The sequence below is a fragment of the Bufo bufo genome, chromosome 2, assembly GCF_905171765.1.
Source record: "Bufo bufo chromosome 2, aBufBuf1.1, whole genome shotgun sequence".
Lineage (NCBI taxonomy): Eukaryota > Metazoa > Chordata > Amphibia > Anura > Bufonidae > Bufo > Bufo bufo.
Genome location: NC_053390.1, coordinates 25,610,082 through 25,626,374, shown reverse-complemented (window position 1 = coordinate 25,626,374; position 16,293 = coordinate 25,610,082). Strand labels below are relative to the sequence as shown.

Sequence of the window (16,293 nt, the reverse complement as noted above, 5' to 3'; positions counted from 1 at the left end):
CAAGACTAACGCCAAAAACTCAAGTTTGAAGGAGCTATAATTTTCCGGATTGCGTTCAGAGTCCCCGTAGGGATCGACTAGCATACGCTATGACTCGTTCTTGCCCGTCTTGTTCTTGGGCTAGTACTGATCCCAATCCATGCAGACTTCCATCAGTGTCGAGTGTGAGTGGACTGTCATACTGAGCATATGCTAGGATGGGGGCACTAATCAGCGCTTTCTTCAACTCGTCAAATGCTTGTTGCTAAGACTGGGCCCATATCATGGGGACTGTCACCGGACCGTGGGTTTCCCCCCAACAAGTGTTCGTGTAGCGGTCCGGCGATCTTTGCAAAGCCCTTTATAAATCTTCGATAATGCCCAGCGAATCCTAGGAATGCCTTCACTTCTTGAAGCGTCTTAGGTTGCGACCACTTACTCACTGTCTCTACCTTACTCTCCGCCGGACAAACTCCCTCAGCTGATACGATGTGTCCCAGATACTCTAGGCTTGTTTGGAAAAGATGACACTTCCTCGGTTTGATCTTAAAGCGAACCTTTCACCTGCATTTCACTTAATAAACTATCAAAAGTACCTTATAGATCATCCTCATTGTGTTAGCATACGGTCTTGTCCCGCTTTTCTGCCATGTATATGCATGAAAAAATCGCCTTATAAAGTACTCTTCTCCAGCTCCTGAAGTCACGATAGAAGTCAAGGGGGTAGCCCTTCCCTCACTCCAGGCTGTAACTCCCCTGCCCTAACCCCTCCTCTAAGTAGTGTAACTGACACCCGGCTCAGCCGCCGGGACCGCGCTTGTACAGGCGGTGCATGCACCTGCTCTGAATCACGCATACGCCGTCTCCGATGCCTGCCTGTCTTCAAGATAGCCATCTAATTAAATCTGGGTTTGTCACATGTGTATATCTATGTATAGATAGATAGCCCCATGAAATATGCAGAGTTTTTGACATATAATACCTGCTGAATATGATAACAATGCTCCAGATGATCACTGGCTTGCGATCTGCGGCAAGTGAACAGTGATCACGTGGACGCATGGAGCGTGAAGATAGGGGCGCGCGCGCGCGTGAGGAAGAGAGGACTGGCAGGCATCGGGGACGGCGCATGCGCGATTCAGTTACAGGATCGCGCTTGAGTCCGACGGCGTATGCGCCGCCTGTACAAGCGCGGTCCCGGCGACTGAGCCGGGTGTCAATTAGACTGCATAGAGGCGGGGTTAGGGCAGGGGAGTTACAGCCCGGAGTGAGGGAAGGGCTACCCCCTTGACTTCTACCGTGACTTGTGGAGCTGGAGAAGAGTACTTTATAAGGCGATTTTTTTCATGCATATACATGACAGAAAAGCGGGACAAGACTGTATGATAACACAATGAGGATGATCTATCTATAAGGTACTTTTGATAGTTTATTAAGTGAAATGCAGGTGAAAGGTTCGCTTTAAGGCCATGAGCACATGGCCTACTTAATACTTGCTGTAATCTCCTCAAATATTCTTCAAATGTAGGGCCATGGACTACTATATTATCCAGGTAGATCAGAATTGACTCAAAGTTCATTTCACCCAGGCAGTGTTCTATTAAGCGTTGGAAAGAACTCAAGCTTTTATCAGCCCAAAGGGCATTCTGTTGAACTCGTACAGACCCATGGGCAGAATAAAGGCTGTCTTCTGTCTATCCTTCTCTGCAACAGGTACTTGCCAGTAGTCACTCGCCAAGTCCAGAGTTGAGACATACTTGGCCCGCTGTAGTGTCGTCAATGACTCTTCAATCCTCGGAAGGGGAAAAGCGTCCTTTACTGTGGCAGCGTTCAACTTCCGATAATCCACACAGAATCTCAAGGACCCCTCTTTCTTCCACACCAAGACCACTGGTGCAGCCCACGGGCTTTGGCTCTCTTTTACCACCCCACTATCTAACATCTGTGACAGCATCGTTTTTCACCTCTTGGTAGAGAGTGAGCAGGATCTGTCGGTACCTTTCTCGAATTCGGTGAGTATCCCCAGTCGGTATTTCATGTTCTATATCAGGATATGTAGTGCGGCACCCAGGGATCTCACTGCACTTACTATTATTCCTGGGTGCCGCTTTGTTCGCCCTCTGTGACCCCCGGAATATTCTCCCGCTCTGTATGCTATCGGAGCAATGGAAAGGAGACTGCCCTTTTTCTCAATGGGCATCTCCTTCTCACTGGCTGTGAGCTGTCCAATCAAAGCGCAGAGCGTCCCAGCCAGGCAGAAAAAAAAAACTCACCTTCTCCTTGGCTGTGACGCTCTGCGCTTTGATTGGACAGAACCCAGCTTTCCTATAACTCAACAATCCATTCACACACAGATATTCAGGGAGAAAGAGACATATTATAAATGCAATTGGCCATTTCTGAATAATAAATATAAAGTCTCTTTAGACACCCTTTTTTGTGGAAGGTTCCTTTATCAGTTTCCTAAGACTTCACCATGTCCCCAGTGTACTTTTTCACCATGAAAATTTCCTACTGGGTATATTACTCACACACATCCCTCTCCTTCTGTCTCCTTAAGGCCTCTTTCACACGGGCGAGATTTCCGCGCGGGTGCAATGCGTGAGGTGAACGCATTGCACCCGCACTGAATCCGGATCCATTCATTTCTATGGGGCTCTGCACATGAGCGGTGATTTTCACGCATCACTTGTGCGTTGCGTAAAAAACCCAGCATGCTCTATATTGTGCATTTTTCACACAACGCAGGCCCCATAGAAGTGAATGGGGCTGCGTGAAAATCACAAGCATCCGCAAGCAAGTGCAGATACGGTGCGATTTTCACGCATGGTTGCTAGGAGATGATCAGGATCTATTTTCCCTTATAACATTTTAACTCACCTCATCCACTTGTTCACGCAGCCTGGCTTCTCTTCTGTCTTCTTCTTTGAGGACCTGGGAGGAAAAGGACCTGTGGTGACGTCAGTACGCTCATCACATGGTCCGTCACATGATCCATCACCATGGTAGTGTTTCAACTGACTGTGCTGCTCGCTGCACTTCAGGAATGCCCTAGGCCGCTTACAAAAACGTAGTCATGAGACATGATACCAGTTGCCCGTGACAACCCCTGGTCTGTGGAGACTGTGTCAACTCCACATTGGTAGTATAACATTAAACCAACATCCCATCAATATCATAGTTCTTTGGACAGGACAATTATAACATGTAAGACTCACCCAGATCTTCGTAGTCAACACAGGGAGGGACAGAGGGTCATTTTGTAAGAATACATTTCTTACCGTGAAGCTGCATTATGATCTGTCCGTCCCGTTGAAGGACTTGCCGATGTCGATCCGAACAGCCTTACTAGATGTCCTGCCCCACGTTGGGAGCCATTTTCTGTGGTCACAAACCGACCTTCTCATGTGATGCTGTTTTGGCTTCTAATGAGGTCACCAATACCTAATACTATCCACAAAAAGTTAGAGATATTTGGCTTTCGGGTAAAATTTATGGAAAACGTAAAAATTTCACACTACAGGGATATTATATCATGAAAGTAGAGCATTTAAATAAAAGCGTGCAATGGTTATTTCCTCATCTCAAACAATGTATTGAAACAAAAGCCAACAACAGTGGTGGGTATACACCCCAAAAAATGGTAATATCTCAATAACTTGTCATGTGGCCTTGAGCATCGATTACAGCTTGACAATGACATCTCATGCTATTCATAAGTCGACAGGTCTGGAGAAAATGCAGGCCACTTCATTTGAAGTACCCCAGCCATTCCCTAATGATTCAACCTTGATGAGCTCGAACATTGTCGTCCTTGAAGATGAAATTAGGCCTGTGTTGTTCAAGCAGAGGCACAATGACTGGATTAATGATGTTATGACTAGATTAATGATGATGTAATTACTGGATTAATGATGTTAACCACCTCCGGACCGCTGTACGCACAGACGCGTCCTGGAGGTGGTTGTTTCATTCCTCCTGGACGTGCCGGCGCGTCCTCTCGCGAGACGCGAGATTTCGGTCACAGCCGGCCCGCGCATGCGCATCGCGGGCCGGCAAAAGTTAAAGGACTATTGCATCAGCAACCTGCCAGCCAATGATCGTCGCTGGCAGGTTGCTGATTTTTTAAAAATCGAATCACAAGCCAGATAACAGATCATATTAGTAAATATGATCTGTTATATGGCTTCTCTGCTTCTCTGCTGGTCCTTTTCGTCGGTTGGATCCAGCAGAGGAGCAGACATCACTGTGAGTACACACAAAACACTACCCTTAGCCCCTGATCACCATCCATCACCCCCATCATCCAAATTAACCCCTTGATCGCCCCCTGTCAATCACTTAGTGAAAGACAAAAAGTGATCAGTGTAAACTGACACTTTTTTTTTTCACTAGTATTGGCTGTTAGGTTTTAGGATAGTTTAGGCCCCTTTGTTAGGTAGTTAGCGTCAGTTAGCGCCCACCCCACCGCACCGCAGTCACTTTTATTCGCTGTTTAGCGTATCGCTAATCAGCATTTGTACTTTTATAGTATCTGTAAGTGATCAAAACTGATCACGGTCAGATCTATAATAGTATTAGTGTCACCTTAGCTCGCCCTCCACCCAAAACGCAGTGTTTGCCCGATCAGGCCTGATCGGTCGCCCACACGTGCGTTCACCCACGCCCGCCCCACCGCAGTGACAAAAAATTAATTTTTTTTGATCACTGCACATTCACTTTACACGCACTGCGGCGATAAAAAAAATCAGTTTTGATATTTTTTATCAACCGCAGCGGCCTCCGGTACTTCGCTAGCCTCCCCTTTGTAAGACAGGCTTGCTTTTTTTCTTGGGTAGTCTCAGGGAATACCCCTAAATTTAGTAGTCCAAAATGTCAAACAGGGGGTATTCTTCTGAAGAGGCCTACAGGATTCTGACCCAGTCGGATGAGGAGTGGGAACCCTCATCTGACGAATCTAGCGGGTCAGAATATGAACCTGTAGAAAGCAGTGGCTCTCTGACCCAAAGTTCGGACGAGGAGGTTGAGGTCCCTGGCAGCACCAGGCGTACCCGGCCCCGTGTCGCTAGACCACAGGTTGTGCAGGATCCGCTTCAAGAGCAGCAGAGTGGGGCTGTCGCTGCCGGATCACGTGGTGAGGCATACACCAGCAGCGCAGCCCTCCCTGGACCTAGTACCAGCACTGCCGTACAACATGGTGAAGTAGCGAGCACCAGAAGGGCAGTTGAAGCTGGTACGGTGGCACGTGCAGTAGTTACCCCGTCGCAGCCACCGCACAGACAGGCCCGTAGAGCCCCTAGAATCCCTGAGGTGCTGGCAAACCCTGATTGGCAGTCACCAACTTCAGCCGCACCATTAGTTCCCCCTTTCACCGCCCAGTCTGGAGTTCGGGTTGAGACGGCTCAGATCAGTACAGCCCTGGGATTTTTTGAGCTGTTCTTGACTGCGGAGCTCTTGGACTTAGTCGTGGCAGAGACAAACCGGTATGCCACACAATTTATAACCGCAAACCGGGAAGCTTTTATGCCCAGCCTTTCCGGTGGAAACCAGTCCAAGTTTCCGAACTTAAAATTTTTCTGGGCCTTCTCCTCAACATGGGTCTAACCAAAAAGCATGAATTGCGGTCATATTGGTCCACGAACCCGATTCATCACATGCCCATGTTCTCTGCTGCTATGTCCAGGGCACGATTTGAGGCCATCCTCCGTTTCCTGCACTTTAGCGACAACACCACCTTCCGTCCCAGAGGCCACCCAGCTTTTGACCGGCTCCACAAAATTCGGCCCCTCATAGACCATTTCAACCAGAAATTTGCAGATTTGTATACCCCTGAGCAAAACATCTGCGTAGACGAGTCCCTAATACATTTTACCGGGCGCCTTGGCTTCAAACAATACATCCCAAGCAAGCGTGCCCGGTATGGGGTCAAATTGTATAAGCTCTGTGAAAGGGCCACAGGCTATACCCACAAATTTCGGATCTATGAGGGAAAAGATCAGACCCTGGAGCCGGTCGGTTGCCCTGACTACCTGGGGAGCAGTGGGAAGACAGTCTGGGACTTGGTGTCACCCTTATTCGGCAAGGGGTACCATCTTTATGTGGACAATTTTTACACAAGTGTGGCCCTCTTTAGGCATTTGTTTATAGAACGGATTTGCGCCTGTGGCACCGCGCGAACTAGTCGCGTGGGCTTCCCCCAACGGCTTGTAACCACCCGTCTTGCAAGGGGGGAGAGGGCTGCCTTGTGTAACGAAGAACTGCTCGCGGTGAAATGGAGAGACAAGCGTGATGTTTACATGCTCTCCTCCATTCACGCAGACACGACAATCCAAATTGAAAGGGCAACCCGTGTCATTGAAAAGCCCCTCTCAGTCCACGACTATAATGCGCTCATGGGAGGGGTGGACTTCAATGACCAGATGTTGGCTCCCTATTTAGTTTCCCGCAGAACCAGACGCTGGTATAAGAAGGTGTCTGTATATTTAATTCAATTGGCGCTGTATAATAGTTTTGTTCTCTACAGTAAGGCTGGGAGAACTCGATCCTTCCTCAAATTCCAGGAAGAGATCATCTAGAACCTCCTTTATCCAGGAGGTTCCGTGGCCCCATCCACCAGTGTAGTTAGCCGTCTACACGAGCGACATTTCCCCAGTGTCGTTGCTGGTACCTCAACCCAACCGCCACCCCGAAAAAAATGTCGTGTCTGTAGCAGGAGTGGAATAAGGCGTGAAACCCGCTATTTCTGTCCTGACTGTCCGGACCACCCTGCCCTATGCTTAGGAGAGTGTTTCCGGAAGTACCACACACAGGTACACCTAGCATGGGGATCACATCTCACCAGGACAGGCACACAGGGCTATTAGGGCCCTTTCTCTCACAGCTGCTGCAAACCTCTCCTTTCACCTGGGATAAAGTGCATAACGTACTTCGCCACATCTTTGGGCGATTTGCGCTTTGCACATTGTCCCATGGGGAAGGAGAGGTTTGTTCTATAAAGGTAAAAAAAAAAAAGAAAAAAAAACACCAGTAAGCAAAAAGGTTAATGTTTAGTTCAAAAAGTTAAAGTTAATATGTTCTCTTCCAAAGTTAATAAAATTATTGTGTTGCGGCCTGGTTTTTTCTTTTTTTTTTTTACCTTCCAGGTGGACCAACCGATCGACTAGCTGCAGCACTGATGTGCATTCAGACAGAAGCATTGCGCTGCTGTCAGATTACACGCAAGTCGGTGTATGCGGCGCTGCAAGACGAGATTTCTCCTCTGCAGTAAAAGATACGTTTGCCGAGGCATATGAGCTGAGGAGGTGGCGGTGTTCCTATGCTTTGGCAAACACTTTGTATATATAAAAAAAAAAAAATCCCGGCAAGGATTTATTCATCCACATCGATTGATGTGAATGGAGAAATCTGGTTTGCCAGGGCATACGAGCTAAGTGGGTATGGATGTTGGGCGGAGCTCCTATGTCCTGGCAGACGCCTTTCCCCTCCTTTTTCTTTTTTTGGCAGAGATTTTTTCATCCACATTGATCGATGCGAATGAAGAAATCTGTGCCGTTCATTTTTTTCTTTCAGCCCAGAGGCTGAACGGAAAAAAAAAATCTCATTACCCGTATGCTCAATATAAGGAGAATAGCAGAAACTCCTAATGCTGACCATACATGTAATGATTGCGGAGACCCTCAAATGCCAGGGCAGTACAAACACCCCACAAATAACACCATTTTGGAAAGAAGACACCCCAAGGTATTCGCTGAGGGGCATATTGAGTCCATGAAAGATTGAAATTTTTGTCCCAAGTTAGCGGAAAGGGAGACTTTGTGAGAAAAAAAATCAAAAAAATCAATTTCCGCTAACTTGTGCCAAAATTTTTTTTTTTCTATGAACTCGCCATGCCCCTCATTGAATACCTTGGGGTGTCTTCTTTCCAAAATGGGGTCACATGTGGGGTATTTATACTGCCCTGGCATTTTAGGGGCCCCAAAGCGTGAGAAGAAGTCTGGTATCCAAATGTCTAAAAATGCCCTCCTAAAAGGAATTTGGGCCCCTTTGCCCACCTAGGCTGAAAAAAAGTGTCACACATGTGGTATCTCCGTATTCAGGAGAAGTTGGAGAATGTGTTTTGGGGTGTCATTTTGCATATACCCATGCTGGGTGAGATAAATATCTTGGTCAAATGCCAACTTTGTATAAAAAAAATGGGAAAAGTTGTCTTTTGCCAAGATATTTCTCTCACCCAGCATGGGTATATGTAAAATGACACCCCAAAACACATTCCCCAACTTCTCCTGAGTACGGAGATACCAGATGTGTGACACTTTTTTGCAGCCTAGGTGGGCAAAGGGGCCCATATTACAAAGAGCACCTTTCACTGGTCAGTTTTTACAGAATTTGATTTCAAACTCCTTACCACACATTTGGGCCCCTAGAATGCCAGAACAGTATAACTACCCCACAAGTGACCCCATTTTGGAAAGAAGACACCCCAAGGTATTCCATGAGGGGCATGGCGAGTTCCTAGAATTTTTTATTTTTTGTCACAAGTTAGTGGAAAATTATGTTTTTTTTTTTGTTTTTTTTTCATACAAAGTCTCATATTCCACTAACTTGTGACAAAAAATAAAAAAACTTACATGAACTCACTATGCCCATCAGCGAATACCTTGGGGTGTCTTCTTTCCAAAATGGGGTCACTTGTGGGGTAGTTATACTGCCCTGGCATTCTAGGGGCCCAAATGTGTGGTAAGGAGTTTGAAATCAAATTCTGTAAAAACTGACCAGTGAAATCCAAAAGGTGCTCTTTGGAATATGGGCCCCTTTGCCCACCTAGGCTGCAAAAAAGTGTCACACATCTGGTATCTCCGTACTCAGGAGAAGTTGGGGAATGTGTTTTGGGGTGTCATTTTACATATACCCATGCTGGGTGAGAGAAATATCTTGGCAAAAGACAACTTTTCCCATTTTTTTATACAAAGTTGGCATTTGACCAAGATATTTATCTCACCCAGCATGGGTATATGTAAAAAGACACCCCAAAACACATTCCTCAACTTCTCCTGAGTACGGAGATACCAGATGTGTGACACTTTTTTGCAGCCTAGGTGGGCAAAGAGGCCCATATTCCAAAGAGCACCTTTCGGATTTCACAGGTCATTTTTTACAGAATTTGATTTCAAACTCCTTACCACACATTTGGGCCCCTAGAATGCCAGGGCAGTATAACTACCCCACAAGTGACCCCATTTTGGAAAGAAGACACCCCAAGGTATTCCATGAGGGGCATGGCGAGTTCCTAGAATTTTTTATTTTTTGTCACAAGTTAGTGGAAAATTATGATTTTTTTTTTTTTTCATACAAAGTCTCATATTCCACTAACTTGTGACAAAAAATAAAAACTTCCATGAACTCACTATGCCCATCAGCGAATACCTTGGGGTCTCTTCTTTCCAAAATGGGGTCACTTGTGGGGTAGTTATACTGCCCTGGCATTCTAGGGGCCCAAATGTGTGGTAAGGAGTTTGAAATCAAATTCTGTAAAAAATGACCAGTGAAATCCGAAAGGTGCTCTTTGGAATATGGCCCCTTTGCCCACCTAGGCTGCAAAAAAGTGTCACACATCTGGTATCTCTGTATTCAGGAGAAGTTGAGGAATGTGTTTTGGGGTGTCTTTTTACATATACCCATGCTGGGTGAGATAAATATCTTGGTCAAATGCCAACTTTGTATAAAAAAAATGGGAAAAGTTGTCTTTTGCCAAGATATTTCTCTCACCCAGCATGGGTATATGTAAAATGACACCCCAAAACACATTCCCCAACTTCTCCTGAGTACGGAGATACCAGATGTGTGACAATTTTTTGCAGCCTAGGTGGGCAAAGGGGCCCATATTACAAAGAGCACCTTTCGGATTTCACTGGTCAGTTTTTACAGAATTTGATTTCAAACTCCTTACCACACATTTGGGCCCCTAGAATGCCAGGGCAGTATAACTACCCCACAAGTGACCCCATTTTGGAAAGAAGAGACCCCAAGGTATTTCGTGATGGGCATAGTGAGTTCATAGAACTTTTTATTTTTTGTCACAAGTTAGTGGAATATGAGACTTTGTAAGAAAAAAAAAAAAATCATCATTTTCCGCTAACTTGTGACAAAAAATAAAAAGTTCTATGAACTCACTATGCCCATCAGCGAATACCTTAGGGTGTGTACTTTCTGAAATGGGGTCATTTGTGGGGTGTTTGTACTGTCTGGCCATTGTAGAACCTCAGGAAACATGACAGGTGCTCAGAAAGTCAGAGCTGCTTCAAAAAGCGGAAATTCACATTTTTGTACCATAGTTTGTAAACGCTATAACTTTTACCCAAACAATTTTTTTTTTACCCAAACATTTTTTTTTATCAAAGACATGTAGAACAATAAATTTAGAGCAAAATTTATATATGGATCTCGTTTTTTTTTGCAAAATTTTACAACTGAAAGTGAAAAATGTCATTTTTTTGCAAAAAAATCGTTAAATTTCGATTAATAACAAAAAAAGTAAAAATGTCAGCAGCAATGAAATACCACCAAATGAAAGCTCTATTAGTGAGAAGAAAAGGAGGTAAAATTCATTTGGGTGGTAAGTTGCATGACCGAGCAATAAAGTAGTGTAGGTCAGAAGTGTAAAAAGTGGCCTGGTCTTTCAGGGTGTTTAAGCACTGGGGGCTGAGGTGGTTAATTAAGTAGTTTGGACTTGTCACTATACCATTCACAAAGTGTAGGGCAGTTCTGTATTGACTAGACACACCTGCCCACACTGTAACACCAACATCAAAGGCTTGTCTGGTGACAACTGTGGCTGATGCATAGCTCTCTTTTTGATGTCTCCAACATCATTGGAGGCCATCATTTCTGCTCAGCATGAATCTACTTTCATCAGTGAACAGCATTGAGGCCCACTGGTCCCTCGCCTATGCAAGACGATTACACCTATGCATGGTGGTGTGGTCAGGTACCCTTGCAGGTCGTCTAGTATGCAGACCACGCTGATGTAAATGGTTTTGAATGGTCTGATGTGACACTTGAGTGCCTCTCACCTACCTTAAATCTGCCTGGAATTGTGTGGCATTCATCATTCGGTTCCACAGGGCATTGTTCACAATTAAGTGGTCATAAGTGTGGGATGTGGTCAAGGGATGTCCACTTCTAGGCCTTTCTGTGACTCTTCCAGTCTCTCTGTATCTTTGTTGCAACTTGCTGATTACACTCTGTAACACTCTAAGCTCAGTGGCCACTTCCGACTAAGAACATTCTGGGTAAAGCCTTGCAATGGCGAGGTAGTGTTGATCAATTGTTAGGTGGTCTCATGACTAACTGTTAGGTGGTCTCGTCTTGGTCTCATGATGTCATGATTTCCTGGTTCTAATTGAACCAGGAAATGTATTGGGTAATTCAAGGATCAAACACCTGTTCTGAATTTTGCAGTTGTTAGAGAACAGCAAGTTGTGCAAAAGTACTGAAACATTGAACAACTGGACATGTGTATTCAAAAGTTTAGAGAAGCTATTACACTTTTAGTGATGTAATGTGACAAAAAAATAATTTTTTTAGCACAGTTTTTATTTTATTTTTTTACGGTGTCCACCTGAGGGGTTAAGTCATGTGATATTTTTATAAAACCGGTCGATACAGATGCGGCGATACCTAATATTTCTACTTTTCTTTTTTCCCTAGATTTTTTTACTTTATTTTGGGAAAAGGGCGCTATTTTTTTTACTTTAAACTTTCAATTTTTTTTAAACTTTATTTTTTTTTACTTCTTTTTTCACTTTATTTTTTGTCCCACTATGAGACTTCAACATTTCAGGGTCTGATCCCTGTTTCAATACAGCACAATACATCTGTATTGTGCTATATTGAACTGTCAGTGTCTTACACTTTAAGATGCTTACAGTTGCCTAGGAGACCCAGCCCTGGGGCTGGATCTCTTGGGCTTCCGTAGCTGGCAGTCCTGATACCTGTTCAAGGCATCGGGGCTGCTATAGCAACCGTCGGGTCCCCGTCACCGCAGCACGGGGACCTGAAGGGGATGTACAAGCTGCCGCAAACCCCCCGTATGTCGCGGCCAGCGCGACCGCGGCATTAAGGGGGTTAATCCGCCGGTATCGCTGTTTTCACCGATGCTGGCAGATACAGCAGGGCCCCTGCTGCTGATCGCTAGGGCATGTGGGGCAGTGCGTTAACCCAAGGACGAGAATGCTCGTCCTAGTGTCTGAAGTACCTGCAAGTTAGGACGAGCATTATCGTCCAGGGTAGTTAAGGTGTTAATTGGAATCGAAATCAAAGTCTAAATTCTGGAATTGTGATCGTATCCTTACTCTTCTGTGACTTCTCTCATGACTATCAAGATCTGATTTTTGCGTAAAACATTGCTCACATTCTGAACATGAATACTGCTTCTTCCTTGTATGAATTTTCACATGTCTAATAAGATAGCTTTTTTTTACAAAACATTTCCCACATTCTAAACATGAATTTGGCTTCTCTCCTGTGTGACTTCTCTCATGTCTAACTAGCTCTGATTTATCTGTAAAATATTTCCCACATTCTGAACATGAATTCGGCTTCTCTACTGTGTGACGTAGCGCATGTTTAACAAGAGTTTGTCTAAGTGTAAAACGTTTCCCACATTCTGAACATGAATATGGTTTCTCTCCGTGACTTCTCTTATGTGCAAACAGATTGAATTTTTCTGTAAAACATTTTCCACATTCTGAACATGAATACGGCTTCTCTCCTCTGTGACTTCTCTGATGTGCACTAAGACTTGAAGTCTGTGTAAAACATTTCCCACATTCTGAACATGAATACGGCTTCTCTCCTGTGTGAATTCTCTCATGTCGATCAAGAATTTCTTTCCGTGTAAAACATTTTCCACATTCTGAACATGAATACGGTTTCTCTCCTGTATGAATTCTCTTATGTCTATTAAGAGCTGAGATCTCACTAAAAAATTTCCCACATTCTGAACATGAATATGGTTTCTCTCCTGTATAAATTCTCTTATATCTATTAAGAGTTGAGATCTCACTAAAACGTTTACCATGCTCTGAACATGAATATGGCTTCTCTCTTATGTGACTTCTCTCGTGTTGAACAAGCGCCGATTTATAGGCAAAATATTTCCCACATTTTGGGCATGAATACAGCTTCTCCCGTGTGCGAATTCTTTTGTCTGTAGAAAGATTTGATCTTTTTGTGATCTCTTGAAACCTTTCACACCCTTTCTGACCAGCACTTGTGGTAGCAAACTGTGATTGGTCAGATGATTCCTCATGAACAGGGGGATTATATGATAGGTCTGTACTGTGAAGTCCTGGATGTACATTAAGATTTTCTCCTGAAGAGCACTGCATGATGTCTTCATCTTCTGCTTTATAATTTAGCGACAATATGAAGTTTCCCTCAGAATTCTTATAGGAATTTTCTGCTAAAGATACAAAATTAATTTATTTTATTTTTTTTAAATCTAAATTACAGAGTCGACAAATTTATAACATTCCTATTAAAGGGGTTGTCTTATCTCACCAGCCGGCCGGGAAACAGCAGAGTGCTCCAGCGCGCCCACTGTTTTAGTAGCTCCCATTTCAGCGCATGAAAGTTATGGAAACTGAATAGCACAGTAAACTATGTTATTTCTGAGTTAGGGAAACTGTGTAGCTTGCTGTGCTATCCTGTTTCCGTAGCTCCCATGTGCCAGTGCTCTCTATTGTATACCGGCTGGCTGGTGGTCTAGACTGTGTCTCATCTCACCTTAGCAACCGCAACACAAGACAACCCCTTTAGGCTGGAAGAAGCCATTCACTTTGAATCCTCTCCTGGCTTTGGCTAAAAACAAACTGCACAAAAACTGCACTTGTGATCCCAGCCTTATAAAGCTAATAAAAACCAAAGAATAACAGCAGCACAGTGCAAAAAGTAGTTAGGGTGCAAACTCCTCGGGAGAGGTGGACAACCTTTCCTCAAATATAGTATATTCAAAGAATAGGCAGCAATCCACTTGGAGTGCTGCCTATTCTTTGGATAGCCTTATAAAGCTTCTATAACTTCCTGACAAAGTCCAGGATTACGGTTTACAATCGGTCCTGACTTTTATTACATACAGTAAATCATGACTTGATAAAACTCAAAAATGTTAAAAGCCGGACGATGTCTGGAAACGAGCCCTGCCCTCTGCCAACACATTTTGCCCTTCAAGAATAACTGGACAAAATTTTACTACAATAAGGAGCATCATGGTTGGAGCTGCTTTGCTCCTCAGGGTCTGGAGACATGGCTACCATTGGTTGAACAATGGCTGGAGCCTAAATCTGCTGCACGGCGACACTTCTATTTCTATACTCCTATTGGTTGGCTTTTGTGTAACAATGGCGCATCTGGGTATGCACATGACGGGTCTTACCTTGCTGGTGCTCCTCCATTACATGTCACTGCACACACATGTATACACTGCACATGATGGGTCTTACCTTGTGATATAAGAGGCTGGTGCTCCTCCATTACATGTCACTGCACACACATGTATACACTGCACATGACGGCTCTTACCTTGTGATATAAGAGGCTGGTGCTCCTCCATTACATGTCACTGCACACACGTGTATACACTGCACATGACGGCTCTTACCTTGTGATATAAGAGGCTGGTGCTCCTCCATTACATGTCACTGCACACACGTGTATACACTGCACATGACGGCTCTTACCTTGTGATATAAGAGGCTGGTGCTCCTCCATTACATGTCACTGCACACACGTGTATACACTGCACATGACAGGTCTTACCTTGTGATATAAGAGGCTGGTGCTCCTCCATCATGGCCTCCTTGTACAGATCCTGGTGTCCTTCTATATACTCCCACTCCTCCATGGAGAAATAGACAGTGACATCCTGACACCTTATAGGAACCTGACAACACAATGACACCGTCATCACCCAGACCCCTCCAGTGCTGTTACTGGAGAATTTCCCAGCATTCCCAGCAGTGTCACCTCTCCAGTCAGCAGCTCCATCATCTTGTGGGTGAGTTCTAGGATCTTCTGCTCATGTATCAGGGGGTGAGGGGGAGGCTCTGTGATGGGGTGAGGGGTCCTGCTCTGCCCTCCTGACTCCTGGAGATGGATGATGGGAGTCACACAGTCCCCCGATGTCTTCTTCACTATTGTGTACTCCTGTGGATGGAGAGAGACACTTAGGTAATAAACCCTTCAGGGGCCATGTGCTCACCTCCGGCCCTCTCCTCCTGGTACAACGTGCCTACTTACCTTCTCATGGCTCCTACAACATGACTATTGGTCACTGGTCACATGATACATCACTCACCATACTGGGGGCTGATCTTCAGGTTCTCCGTCACTTGGAAGGTCTGGAGGCCGTTCTCCAGGACCCTGGACTCTTCCTATCACTTCCTATGATGGATTCTCCTTCCCGATGTCTGACTTGTTACAGAATACAATAAAGAGGAGAGAAATCTAGAAAAGTTTACCTCTCCGCTCAGCAGGGAGATGATCTCCAAGGTGAGGTCTAATATTCTTCTGCTGATCTCCTTCCTGTCCATCCTTGGTGGCTCATTTAGGAGAAGGCTCGTATTGCTGGTTTTCTTCATGACACCTCCAAAAATAAAGAAGAGAAGGAATCAGCTCTGTGTGTATCTGAGATTCTGGCACTGCAGTGTGTGGAGGCAGGAGACCTTGAGCTGTGTGTATCTAAGGCTACTTTCACATTAGTGTTAGCAGGGTACGGCAGGCTTTTCCGGCAGCATACTTCAGTTTTTGTCCGGCCACCTCTCAGCATGTTTGCCGTGCTGCGGCCGCAACTCCAGCCCGTCCCCATTATAGGTAAAGGGGTCGGAGCGGACTTCTGGCTGCACACATGGGCACAGTACGGATCGGGCAAGCTGTTCCCTGCCGGACCCTGCTAACGCTAATGTGAAAGTAGCCTAAGCTCCTGGCAGTGCAGTGTATGGAGGCAGGAGACTATGAGCTCCGTGTGTGTCTAAGCTCCTGACGGTGAAAACCTCATTCACATGGAGCAGGAGAATCTCCAGAGGTGACATGTCTGAGCTCTCCACCACACTGTCTCCTCACAGCTCATCTTACCTGCAGGCTGGAGGAATGGCTGATACCAGAGAGAACAAGAGCCCTGACTACCGACCAGGACCTGCCCAGTATCTGCTGCACTGCCAGAGCTGAAGGACCTGCGGTGACGTCACTGTCATGTGATCAGTGTAGGGGCGGGGTCAGCAGTGGAGAGGAGAAGAGGTGGGGAAGAAGTGATGTTAG

The 16,293-nt window shown here is 45.2% G+C and overlaps 1 long non-coding RNA gene across 1 annotated transcript in view; it reads right to left on the bottom strand.

Annotated features, from left to right (window-relative positions):
- Nucleotides 1-14,854, bottom strand: part of LOC120991171 — a 32,839-nt gene extending 17,985 nt beyond the window's left edge. The window contains exon 1 of the long non-coding RNA XR_005776511.1: nucleotides 14,797-14,854. This is a non-coding gene — a long non-coding RNA (uncharacterized LOC120991171). The remainder of the gene's footprint in view (nucleotides 1-14,796) is intronic.
- Between the last annotated feature and the right edge of the window lie 1,439 nt (nucleotides 14,855-16,293).